Source organism: Neophocaena asiaeorientalis, unplaced genomic scaffold, assembly GCF_003031525.2.
Source record: "Neophocaena asiaeorientalis asiaeorientalis breed wild unplaced genomic scaffold, Neophocaena_asiaeorientalis_V1.1 scaffold606, whole genome shotgun sequence".
Lineage (NCBI taxonomy): Eukaryota > Metazoa > Chordata > Mammalia > Artiodactyla > Phocoenidae > Neophocaena > Neophocaena asiaeorientalis.
In genome coordinates, this window is record NW_020173687.1 from 8,160,319 (window position 1) to 8,174,100 (window position 13,782).

The 13,782-nt window shown below is 44.4% G+C and overlaps 1 long non-coding RNA gene across 1 annotated transcript in view; it reads right to left on the minus strand.

Annotated features, from left to right (window-relative positions):
• LOC112402993 (uncharacterized) overlaps positions 1-11,053 on the minus strand; it is a 30,653-nt gene extending 19,600 nt beyond the window's left edge. The window contains exon 1 of the long non-coding RNA XR_003003824.1: positions 10,967-11,053. This is a non-coding gene — a long non-coding RNA (uncharacterized LOC112402993). The remainder of the gene's footprint in view (positions 1-10,966) is intronic.
• Between the last annotated feature and the right edge of the window lie 2,729 nt (positions 11,054-13,782).

The window sequence follows — 13,782 nt, forward strand, 5'->3', positions numbered from 1 at the left end:
GGAAGGGAGGGAGGAAGGGAGGAAGGGAGGGAGGGAGGGAGGAAGGGAGGAAGGGAGGGAGGGAAGGATGGAGGAAGGAGTTTCTTAGAAACTCTTTCAGCTGAATCTCTTTGGAAAGGCTTCCCATGAAATATAGAGTATGGGTCAGAGTTCTGCTTTTTCAGTGCTTCAGTGCTTATAAAATGTGTGTGTGTGTGTGTGTGTGTGTGTGTGTGTAAACAGTTCAGCCAGAGAAGGATAATGCCATTGATCAAAGGGATGAGGGAGGAGAGGGAGGCTGAGGGGCAGGGGGATGCTAGGACACAGCTACGAGATAAACCGAAAACACTGCAGTCTGCAAAGTTGAAGTCTGGTCAGGGATGGGATAAAATCCAACTGTTCTCACTCACGAAATCAGCCTCTCAGCTGGGCACACATGTCGGGTACACATGTTGGTATCTACAGGCCAAAGGGAAAAGCCTGAAAGAGAAGTCTTAGGACAGTACAGATGGGGGAGCAAGCATTGCCCTTGAGCAACAGGACAGGTAAAATCCTCCATCCATCCATCCATCCATCCATCCACTGGATATTCGCTGACTGCCCATTTTCCTTTGCGTCCTTTCTCTGTAAAAATCATGGCCATGCTGCTTCCTGGAGTCCTCTTAGCAAATCCTTAAATCCAGAAGTGGTTTTGGAGACCTCCAACACCGCCTCTCTGAGGATGTGACATTTGAGCCAACCCCTGAATGAAAAAGAGCCAGACTTAGGACTATCTGAAAGACAAGTATTTCAAGCAGACAGAAGAGCTCGTGCAAAAGCCCCGAGGGCAAAATGAGCTTGGTGGGTTTCAGGAATAAAAAAATTAAGTGTAGTAGGGAACACCATGCAGGGTTGGGAGGTGGCCGGGGCAGATCGGGTGGAGTTATAAACTGGGGTGTAGACTCTGAATGTGATTCTAAGTGTGGTGGGAAGACACTGGAGGGTTTCAGAAGGAAATGACTTTGAACAGTGATGGCAGCAGGCAGGGCCAGAGAAAGTGGGGAATATATTCAGTATCTCACTCCTAAAAAAAAATATCTTGCACTCATAAGTCCAGCCTCATTCCTGCCCCCACCCCCCAGCCCCCAGGTCTACAGTCAGGCTGCAGATTAGCAACTAGTAAAGCAGCCATGTCTGGCTGACAAACGCTTTGGTCCCTCCTGTGCCCCGCTCCCCAAAATCTGAGCTAACATTTTAAAAATCAAAAAACCTATAAAATTCACCCTTTGGACTTTTAAAATGGGCACCGCCGAGTATATTCAGTCCCACAGGGCACCTGCAGCCGGCCATGCACCCAGGCCACCTGGGCCCAGGTCTTCTCTTCCCCACAAGCCCTCCCAGCCGAAGGGCAGCAGGTGTCCTGGTGAGACCCAGTGTCCCAGTGAGACCCAATGTCCCATGACACATGGTGTATTAAGGAGCTCGCTCTTGTTTTGGTTTTTTTTTTTTTTTTTTTACACAGCTCACATTAGCCATACTATTAGGCTAAACCATAAATAACCTCCATTTTTATAGTTTGAAAAGTGTCGAATATCAACAGTTTCACATGTTCTACCTGGTCCCCAGAGGCCTTTGGGCTTGCGTTTTAGGCAGTTTTAACTTTTTTCAGTTCCTCAAACTGCCGTAAGAGCTCTTGCTTCCAGGTCTTTATAAATGTTGTTCCTCCCCCTTAAACTCCTCATCAGGCTTCACTGGTGATGGGGTTTCCTCCAGGAAATGTCACCTGACCCTTCACTATCTGGGCTGCTGTGCCCCCTGAATTCTCCCAAAGGGCCATCTTCTTCCAATATGGATAATAATAAAAATATCTAACACTTAGAAATATGTTAATGCCAGACACTCTTCTGGTAAGTGTAATACATTAGATATGCATGTCTCTTAACCACAGTTGGCAATGATCCAAGGTCATCTCTTTACAAGAGTATAGTGGTGATATACACAGGCACCTTGGAAATATTGCCAACTCTGTTCCAGATCGCTGGAATAAAACAAATATGGCAATAAGTGAGTCATGTGAATTTTTTGGTTTCCCAGCACGTGTAAAAGTTATGCTTACACTGTTAAGCGTGCAATAGCATTATGTCTAAAAAAACAATGCATATACCCTAATTTAAAAATACCTAAAAGATAAAATAAAAATACTTCATTGCTAAAAAAATTGCCAACCATCATCTGAGTCTTCAACAAGTCGTAGTAGTAACGTCAAAGATCACTGGTCACAGATCATTGTAACAAGCATAATAATAAAAAAGTTTGAAATAGTGCAAGGAAGGCTTCCCTGGTGGCGCAGTGGTTAAGAATCTGCCTGCCAATGCAGGGGACATGGGTTCAAGACCCGGTCCGGGAAGATCTCACATGCCGTGGAGCAGCTAAGCCCATGCGCCACAGCTACTGAGCCTGCACTCTGGAGTCCGCGAGCCACAGCTACTGAAGCCCGCGCGCCTAGAGCCCGTGCTCCACAACAACAGAAGCCACCGCAATGAGAAGCCCTCGCACCGCAACGAACAGTAGCTCCCGCTCGCCGAAACTAGAGAAAGCCCGTGCGCAGCAATGAAGACCCAATGCCGCCCAAAATAAAAATAAATCTATATTAAAAAAAAATAGTGCAAGGACTACCAAAATGTGACGCAGAGACAGGAAGTGAGCCGATGCCGTTAGAAAAATGGCAACAACAGACTTGCTCGACACAGGGTTGCCCCAAACCTTCAATTTGTAAAAAACGCAGTATCTGTGAAGCACAATAAAGCAAAGTGTAAAAAAAACAAGGTCTGCCTGCAGATAATTTGTTTTCTCCCCACCCCACCCGACCTGCCTACAATTTAATCCTTACAACAACACTATGTGGTACATACTTTTATTAGCTCCATTTTACAGATGAGAAAACTAAGGCATAGAGATATACTGTGATCAGCTCAAGCCCATATACTTAGTAAGTGGCAGTGCCAAGGTCTGAACCCTGTTCTTCCCAGAGCCTGTGCCTTTGCCATGACACTCTCCTGTGTCGTCACTGTAATGACTGTTTGTCTGTTTGTCTTTCTCAGCCACTGGACTGAAAGTGCTTCAAAAGCAGGGCCAGTGTCTACACTGCCCTGAGGTGTATGTGCAGTGCCTACTTCCATGGTATCTGGCACAAGGAAGGTGCCAAATGCATTCTTTATTTACTGGATTTGACAGGAGGAAGAGAAGGGAAGGAGGTGTTGCCCAAATATTAAGGGATATATGATCTTTTAAAAAATGATATGAGCCACTGCTGATTAGGGAGCTTGAGAACTGATCAAAGGGAGGGAGCACAGAACTAAGAGGAGGGGCAACAGCAGAAACAAGGTTCGAATGGGTCCGTTCTGAGGGGTGGGAGGGCGGAAGAGTCACCACAGGATATAGCCTTTGGCTTTTCCCAGCAAAAGTAGGTCAATGGCAGAATAAATGATCACAGTGACTTTCTTACATTTTGATATTCTTAGAGTAGTAGGCAAGAGGGAAATGTTAGGAAGAAGAGAAAACTAGAGGCATTGCAGCATGCTAGATGACATGTAATACACAGACCTTTGGCTAAACAGTGTGGTCATTATAATTTTAATATTCATTTGCTATTTCACTGACTATTTACTATGCACTTAGAATGTGCTTAGTATTTATTTTCTCTAGTGAACAAAGCAAAGCCACTAACCATGTGGAGATTACATCCTAGAGCCATGCTGTCCAACATGGCAGCCACAAGTCACATGTGGCCCTTGAAAGGTGGCCAGTTGGGATTAAGAGGTGCTGGGAGTATAAAATAGACACCAGATTCTGAAGACTTAGTCCAAAAAATGAAAATGAAATCACATTAGCAATCATTTTACACTGATTTGATGCTGAAGTGATAATATTATGGATGTATTAAGTTTAATAAAACATACTGTTGAGATAGGCAGGGACCTGGGACCCTCTACCAGAGTGCTTGCACTTGGGCTAACATCTCTCTGGGCAACAGAATACAAAGAAACTATAAGGGACTGAAATAACTGCAAGAATGGGCATTTGGGGCAATTATGAACAACAGGATACAAAAAGGCCACAAACCAACTGCCATTTCTGCGGTGCTGGGAGCAAAAACAGGGGATTGTGTATGATCCCTGCATGCAGCACCACTGAGTGGGTGGGCAGACCACCTAAGCTAGCCACCTACCCACCCCACAGACCCGCCCCCCTCCGTCATTACCCCATTTAAGGACCTAAACAGCTCCTCTCAGGCAGAGTGCAGAGGCACCTGTTTCTTGTTCTCACTCCCTCGTGCTGTAGCCCGAGCCCCAATAAAGGTTTGCCTGGAATTCCCATCTGGCCTCTTATTAACTTCTATTGATTAAAGAGTCTAAGGGCCTGGGTCGGTGACACTATCATAATTAATTTCACCTATTTCTTTTCACCTTTAGAATGTGTTTCCTAGAACGTTTTTAATGTCCTCTGTGGCTTGCACTGCATTTCTGTTGGGTGGCGCTGTTCTAGAGGTTTATAAGCTAGCAGATAAATACGGTGTTAATAAATAACCTGTATTGATGAATGCTTTGAAGAAAAGTAAAGCAGGGCAAGAAAATGGAGAGAGATGGGAGGTGAGGGCTCTATTTCATAAAGGTTGTTCTTGGAAGGACATTCTGAGCAAGGAATATTTGATTATCCAAAGAAGTAGATAAATCTTGATTTCTAGAAAAACTGCCTAGAGCCTGTTCTTTCACTGTATTATCAGCCAAAATATTGAATGAATACTCATAGGAAAACTGAGGGAATAAAAACGGTTGAAATATTTTGTGCCTCCTTGTATGAATGACTTCCAGACTTAGGAGCCAGGAATAATGATTTTCTCTTACAAACAGCCAGCAAATAATCAGAGAACAATCTTATTTAGGCACAAGTAGTAAAGATCTTAGAAATAGATTTTCCCTTCCATGTAGCTATTTGCACTCACATCATCCATTTTTATTTAATTCTGATAAAATAAAACCCATGTCTGATGATGGGTAGGGGGCGGAGAAGAAAATGAGAGTTTCACGTTCCTCAAGGGCCTAGTTCGATTCCAAGCAATAATTGGGTTTCCTGTATCTACAGAATAAATGCACAGTAATGGAAATTCTGTTTTAAGTGGGCAGAGACACTTTTAAAGTCTTCCACATTAAGAGTATTGCTATTACAAGAATAGGGTAATTTAAGCCCCTCTCAAAAGTACGGTATGAAAAGTTAAGCCCAGATTAGAGAGTTCTGCCCAAGGGAAATGAAAATAAACACAAATTGAAGCAGTGCAACTGCTGAAACTATTAAATGTGCTTGAACTTTGATCATCAGGAAGCCCTTAAAACGTCAGGTGTGTACAATCTCAGAGCTATTTATCAGTTCGTGGATTCCATTGTCCACAGTTGCCACAGGTTCACTGTATTTTAATTAAACTTGACAATGGACACAATGTTTACTATTAGAACAATGAGACTGTGTACACAACTCAAGAGCTGTGTTTAGTGGGTTCAAATCCAATAAAATAAATTACTGCAAAGTTTTGCTTTCATATTCAGGGAACCCTAGGTATATCACAGATCATACTGTGTGGCTGACAACAAGCCCCATACACTAAAACCTTGATGTACAACAGATCTCTAAATTGTGGGAATTAGAACTGTGCCTACCACTTAGGAAAGGGTTCTACTGTATTTGCTTTATTCCTAGATCTTGGCTGTACATGAATCAAAGACTCTGTCTCTTCTCATTCCCCACAAGGAAAAAAAAAAAAAGAAAGGACAAAGAGTATTTTCTTTATTTTCTAAAATTGCTTCCAGTTTTTCCTAGCGATTCTTAAAAATAGAAGCTTGGCCAGTGGCTTAATGGTCAGCTCCTGAGACTGACTCATACATCTGAGCCATCATTTAGGGAGGCATTATCTAGAAGAGCCCTGGGAAAGAATTTTGTCCTAATCACTAATATGTTATGTTTTTAAAAACTAGGTTGCGGCCAGAGTTCTCAGACACCCTTGAAGAAGAAGAATGATTTGGATTATTATTTCTGTTGATTGGCCCTTCAAAACTTAACAGCAGGGCTTCCCTGGTGGCGCAGTGGTTGAGACTCTGCCTGCCAATGCAGGGGACACGGGTTCGAGCCCTGGTCTGGGAAGGTCCCACATGCCGCGGAGCAACTAGGCCCGTGAGCCACAACTACTGAGCCTGCGCGTCTGGAGCTTGTGCTCCGCAACAAGAGAGGCCGCGACAGTGAGAGGCCCACGCACTGCGATGAAGAGTGGCCCCCGCTCGCCACAACTAGAGAAAGCCCTCGCACAGAAACGAAGACCCAACACAGCCAAAAATAAAATAAATAAATAAATAAAAAAAAAAACAAAAACTTAACAGCAGCTGGAATGACCAAGTCATCATATACCATGAACGGAGAGCTATGTGTATTTGAGGACATATTCGTTAGAGCAGAGGTTGACTCCTCCTTTCCCCCACCCCACACGCTTGCACACCTCTCATCTCTAACTCACACACGATTCAAGTGCCTGCAGCAGTCCACAGATATTAGCTCTCTGGTGGAAATACCAATACTGGTAAAGGAAACCCCGAAGGGCCCAGAAAGAAGCATTCACACAAGAAGGTCGTACCAAAATTTCATTAGAAAGGAAATAGGTCCTTACGACAAAATAAAACAAACTGTTGGAAGATGCCAAGAGAATGGTATTAATGTGCTTAGCTAGAAAGCGATTAATCAGCCTCCTTGCTTCCCTAGTTTCCAGCTGTAGAAATATGCCAAGGGGAAAAAAAACATCTCCCCTAACACTATCAAGTGTAAGAAGAGTGCTGTTTTGACTCCAAAGCCAAGGCTGAGGATTGGGGGTGTGGGGTGGGGGTGTGGGGTGGGAACGTGGGCCCTCCCTAACAACAGAAAAGACTTTTTTTAAATTAATTTTTTTATACAGCAGGTTTTTATTAGTTATCCACTTTATACATATTAGTGTATATATGTCAATCCCAGAAAGACTTTCGCAGTATCCGTTCCCAGACTATAAACATTCAAAGACTCCTAGCCAAGTACATAATAAAATTTTCTTCTCCCTCTCTGATTTCCTGTAGTTTATATGTTCACATGTAAATTGTGATTATTAGTGTAGTCTCTGACTTAAAGAATGCTGAATTTCTCAGGAAGTTACCAAAGCCTCCTGCTGAGAAGAAAGTACCTTTTAGGAGATATTTCACTGGTTGAGAAATGTATGTGTTCATTTCAGCAATTGTTAGATTTGAAACAAGAATATGAAAAACGATCCACTAATAGTGATAACAAGAGATGTCACCCAGGAAAGCCTGTCTCTACAAACAGAAAAGGAAAACACAGCGTTCTTAACCCAAAACTCTAAAGACAGTCTTGCGTAAAAAATCACGAATCTAATCCAAAAGTCAAACAACGTTTGCTCCAAAAGGTGACACTCTGAGAATGTTCCTACAACTGGTTTAGATCAAGAAGCAAATTTTCTCTTTCACTTGGGAAGTAAACACTGACTATAAGACTCTTTTAGGAGACAAATCATTTAGCCCCTGCATCTGACATGGGATTAGGTCATTTGTTTGTTTCTGGGATATATTCTATGCTTGAATATGACTGGGTTCCACGATTTCTTCAAATGTTTTCTGGCAATCTCTGATTTGTTCAGACAAAGACCAGAAGCTTAAATCCCACTGAATTAACCGGGTGGGTTATTACCAAGGTGGAACAGAGCCAGAAAGCTGAAAACATATATACCATGCGCTGTTGGAACACAATGTCTGCCTTCCTGAGGACAGGATCATTCCTACGACTCTCACCCACCAGTTAGCTAGATGAACTAGAAATGTTTTTTTCTTATTTTTTTTTTTTAAACAGCAGGAACAGAAGAGACTGATAATTCTCAGGTGAGCAATTCTTTTGCCTCTTGGAACATACTAGAAAGTAAAAATAGCCATCTTCTTATAACACTGACATCTCTATGTTAACCAAAAAGTGGAGAGAAGGAAAAAGGGAGAGAATAAGAAACAGAATACCATGCTCCACAGTCACAGAATAAACAACCCAAACACACCTGAACGCACTATTCTAAAAACTCAGAAGTCACCGAAGTAGCATCCATGTTCAATTAATTGAAAAGTTTAAATACCTCCAATTTGAATGCCATTTAAAGTTTACCCAGGACTTTCACATATATTATTGTTTTGTCTGACATCATTAATCATTTTGTATATTGAAGAAAGTTGAGGATTAAAGGAGATTAAATAATTTAAGAAAGATCATGCACCTAGTACAAGATTGAGCCAAAATAGACCTTGGTATGGGAATTCCCTGGCTGTCCAGTGGTTAGGACTCCGTTCTTCCACTCGTGGGGATCCAGGTTCAATCCCTGGTCAGGGAACTAAGATCCTGAAAGTTGCACAGCACAGCCCAAAAGAAAAACAAACAAAAAAAACCTGACCTTGGTATTTCAGTCTTAGTTTCTGGTTTTTATCATGACACCAGAGAATTTTCTGGTCCTGCTATAACACTTATAACATCTCGAACACGTTCATAGGTATCCCCCAATTTTTATGTGCCCTGTCACAAAATTATTCTGTAAGAATTAAAGCACTGAACTAAACTGTACCCGTCAGTGGTTCATTGTACATTAACAGATCCCAACAATTGGTCCACCTCCTTCTGTTCTCAGAAAACACACTGGAATAGGTCACAGGCCTATTTTCCCAGCCGGCATCTCTTCCCATAGAAAACTACTCTCACTCCATAGAACTGGTTCTCAACGGGGGTGACTCTGCCCAGCAGGGGACATGTGGCAATATCTGGAGTTACTTTCCTGGTCACGGTGGGTGGAGGGAGGTTAATACTGGCATCTAGTGGGTAGAGGCCAGGGGTGCGGTTACATGTCTTAGAATGCACAGGTCGGCCCCCACAGCAAAGAATTCTAGGGCCCAGAAGATCAGTGCTGCTCTGGTCCTATCACCCTGTGGGCCTGACCTCCTCCCGACCCTGCACCAAGGACCGACAGGGGACCCAAGCCTGGCCAACTGGGATCCCCTTGCCCACGGGACTTTTGCCGGAGATATTGGGAAGAGTGTTCTCTATTTCTCTCTCAGGTCAAAACCTTAAGGCCAACAAAAACTTGGTCCCACCAGATTGAGAACTAAGAGGGAAAGAGACAGAGAGGGAGAGGGGTCTGAAGACTGTTTGAATCAGGCTCTGCCTTCCCACCTCTTAAGCTTTTGAGCTATAGGAGCCTGTAAATTCCACTTATGTAAGGGGATTTCTTCTAGGACTTTTGCTTAAGCTAATTTGAGGTGGACTTCCACGACTTGCCAGCAAGAGTCTTGGCTAATACAGAAGCTGGCGAGTGAGAGTGATATTATTATAAGAATACCTTACTTTCTAACTAATATTTTTAAGACTACGTCATTCCCCAATGCCAGGACTTTAGCTGCTACTACTAACAAAGAGCACTGCAGCCCATTAGTCAAAAGCAAAGTCTCTTCTGTGTATATTTAAAATAAGGGATAACCAGAATCACCAATGTATTGTTTTCCTTTACCTGATCAGGGAAGAAACAAAGCTAAAGTTTTGAGGCTCATCAACCAAATCAAAGACCTGGTACCTGAAATAATTTAAGGAGTTACAGCTGCCAGACTGAGTGCAGAGTCAGATTCCAAATGTCAAGGCAATCACTTGACAGGCAATGTTACGTTGCATAGGAGGTGCACCTGAGTCTTTGACTCACCTTGAACACGAGGAGTCTGGGGTGTCAGGAGGGATTCTTCCAGAAAACATTTCAAGGAATCTCCAGTGGGATGGTTAAGAGGCATCTCAAAGTCAATATGTTTGGGGAGGGAGAACCCAGGAGAAGCAAGATGGACTCTGAGCTGAAGAGATGGAGCTGAGAGGCTGGGGAGACTGAGGCAGCTGAGTTCAGAGGGCAGGGTACCAGAGAGAGGAGTGGGGTGGAGAGAGAGAACTCCAGAGACAGGCAAAGGACCCACGTGAGGTCTTCAGCTGACTATGGATCAGCACACACACAAGGAACTTCGAGGCTTCAGAGACAACCACCCTGGATTCGAGCAAACCACACTGGAGCTCACACAGCCCAGCTGGACAACCTCACAATTCCCGGGCAATGGGCAGAACAGTGTCTTGCCTCAGTAGCAGAGAATAATTAGCCTCGGACGCTAAACGCTGCTTTGATCCTGCCAAACAAATCTTAAAAGCGAGACCTGAAAGAATCAAACCATTTCCAGGTCCTTTAACTGCATTCCACAACAAAGCTTGGAAATATTCATGGAAACATAAAAACACCCCACAGCCAACAAGGTCAAATACATATGGGCAAACATTAAAAAAAAAAACAAAACACACACACACAAAAAACTAGGCCTGCAAAGATGGAGGAAAATAGGACCCAGCTGATACTTGTGAAGCAAAAGAACTGCCCAGGCAGCCCACAGAACCATGAGAAATAATAAACTATTGATGTTTTAAGCCACAAATTTTGGGGTGGTTTGTTAAACAATAGTAACTGGGAGAAAAAAATCTTCTCTCCTCTGGAGTGTTGGACTAGCCTCCAAACTTGTTTTCCTGACTCCGTTCTTGCCCCCTATAAATATCTCAATAGCAGTCAGAGTGATCTTTAGTCTAGGTCACCTACATCTTAAGTTCCCAACCCTCCCATGGCTTCCCATTTCCCCAGAGTAAACAACAACGATCCCTAGGGGGCCCTCCACACTGTGCTTCTCCACCCACCTGGTAAAATATACTTATGCCTCCCAAAATGAAGCACAGTCACTCCTCTTTGTGCTTTCACATTTAAGGCATACCTAACACATCCTGATGTCATATTTCCCACCCCCTCCCTGCCCCGTAGAAGGAGAAATCCCAGCCGTAAAATAGACCCAATACAAAACACAAAAACAAAAGAAGAAAACAACCTAACCTCACGTCCAGTCTCCTCCTCTTGGCCCTCTGGCTCCAACCATTTGGGTCTCATTCCCAGTCCTCAGATATGCCGGGTAGCCCAAGCAAGGCTCGGAGCCTTTGCCCTTGCTGGGGCCTCTTCCTGGAATGCTCTTCCCATGTATGGCTCTTCTAAAGGCTTTCCTCGTAGGAGATCCTCCTCTGACTGCCTGCAGAAAACAGGGCCACTTGCTGGTGTTCCCTGTCCCCTCTAGGCAGCACCACATCCATTTGACATGCAGTATGCTTTGCTTATTTGTCTGTCCCTGAGGGCAGGGGCTTTATTGATTCTGATTCCTGCTCTCTCCAGCACACACAATTGGTCTAAGACCTGTAGCAGGCAATCAATCAAAATATTTGCTGGATGGAATGAATGAAGATGAAATGAATGTATGATTGACTACTAAAAACAGGACCAGATAATGCCGAGTATAAATTTTCTCCCGTGGAGGTCTGTACTAAGAGGTTAGTAGGACGATATTCTTGTAAATGTTCATAGCCTCCAACTGTATCTCATCAGCTCTTCTAAATGCCTTAATTTTTTGTTATTAAAATGCTGTCTTTCTGCATTTCCATCAACAGCCCCCCTTACGGGCCCAGAGCAACAGACAATGAGGGCTTGCTCTCCCAAGGCTACAGACAAGATTCCATCGGCTAAGGTTGAATCTGAAAAAGAAAAGGGGGAAAAAAGGCACCTACAACCACCACAAAGCAAAGCAAAACAAACTAATGCATGGAGCGTAAGGCGGGTACGAGAAGAGTTTCTGGGGTGCTGGAATATTCTATGTCTCTATCTGGTGGCTGTTTACACAGACCTGTTGTTCAGTGGGTGAAATTCCATTGAGCTGTACGCTTACGATATATACACATTTTAAAATGTACCTATGCATAACAGAAAATTCTCTCAATGATCTACTTCTTAATTAAAAAAAACTACGAACTGTGACGTATGTGTTCAAGTCTCTGCAGTGGTCAGCTGCTGCCCATCAGTGACCAAGTCACACTTGACCCCTCCTCCTGGGCTTCCACCACATGCTCTGTGTTGTGCTGGGGTCTGGAGACCTCAAGGGCGGAAGGAGGATCAGTCTTTGCCCTCAGAACACTTCCCATGTGGTCGGGGCCAAGAGAGTAACACACCCGGATGAGTCGAGGACAATGAAAATAGCAAAAATTTAAAAACTTGAATATTCACTAAGCCTTTCCCCAACGCCATTCCATTTGATAAACATATATTTTTAAATGCCAAACTGCACTGTAGTACAGTGACAAATAGAAAATAACCTGTTACCCACCTTTGGAGCCGGGCGCGAAGAAGCGTCCTCCGGCCTGGCGTCCTTGGAGCCAATCGAAGGAGACCGAGGTGGCTTCAGAAGTAAAGGAAAGCTTCGTTCTTTGACAAAAGATACAACAGCCCGGCTCTTCGCTCCACAGCACACGCTCTCCCAACGGGCGGTGCGCAGGACTGCTTTACAGTGTCAGCGGGGAGGGGGCGGAGTTCTCGCGGGATGAGCGTAGCAGTACGGCTGGCGATGCTCTGGATCCAAGCGCCCTGCGCAGCCGCTGCACACGGCCCGCCGCCGCCATCTTGAAGTGCAGTGCCGTGTGCAGTGTTTACGCATGCGCAGCCCCACTGAAGGCTCCTGAGCAGCCATTTCACGGTAGGAAACCTGAAGTTCCAGGTGCAAGACGTCTGCGCGAGGTCTCCTGCCAGCCAGTGAAACTAGACCAAGCACAAAGGAAAAAGGAAAAAAAAGGTTAGACTTTATTTTATTACCCAGATTCTGTTTTTATTTCCCAGCAGTTGTTAATGGGCCTTGCCGTTAGAAGCCTAAATATTTCACAATGAGGGAATAATACCGTCCCGTCATGAAATAGAAAATAGAATATTCGATAGCCCTCAGAACTAAGGTATAAAAGTATGTTTAGTGGCATGAAAAGATGCTCATAATGTCCTTGACTAAACCGTGGGGAAAGTGGTGTGTACAACATGGTATGGCGCGCACGCACGCGCGCACACACGCACGCACACACACAGAACAATTCTAAAGAAAGTACACCACCATGCTATTGCCGGTTAACTCTGGGTGGTGAGAACGATACGGTCCTTATTTTCCAGAGCTCAGCTCTGATACGGCCTCTTCTTTCTACCTTTTCAGTCCCTCCAAACACATTTGCTCACTCCCATGTTCAAACACGAGAACACCCTGACACCCACGGGAGATGCCGAGGAGCTTTTCCCAAACCAGGTTTGTCTCGGGGCTTCGTCCCCTCTTTTGGAGGTGAACACACATCCGCTCAACCACTTTGAATGCCTTTGCTCACTCTCACCCACACACTCTCACACGCACAGCTTTCTTGATGGTCTCTGCCTACTGAGTCCGTTGGTGCCGATGTCAGTGTCCCACGGCGCATCATATATTCGAAAAATAAAACAGACACCTGTGTGCACACCTGTTAAGCTAAAAGTAGTGGTGAGAACTTAAGAAGAAACCTGTGTGCAGAGCAATGTGGTTGAAACTGTGGTTTCTGTGCACCAGCAACTGGGTGAAACACTTGTAGGATCTGGGTACCTTATGGGGAGGGCAGTGCAGCATTAATCAGTAATATTCCTGTGTCCTTAGATCTTTTTTGGCATGAACTCCAGGGGTGGAGCCAGCACTCACGATGCTGGGAGTGAGTCACAGTAAGGCTGGGCATTGCGTGACTCTTGGGAGAGTGTCTAAAGCCGGTGTCAGAGATAACCTGGGGGTCCCTCCTTTACTGCTCCACCTCACCCCTTCTCATGGAGTATGAAGA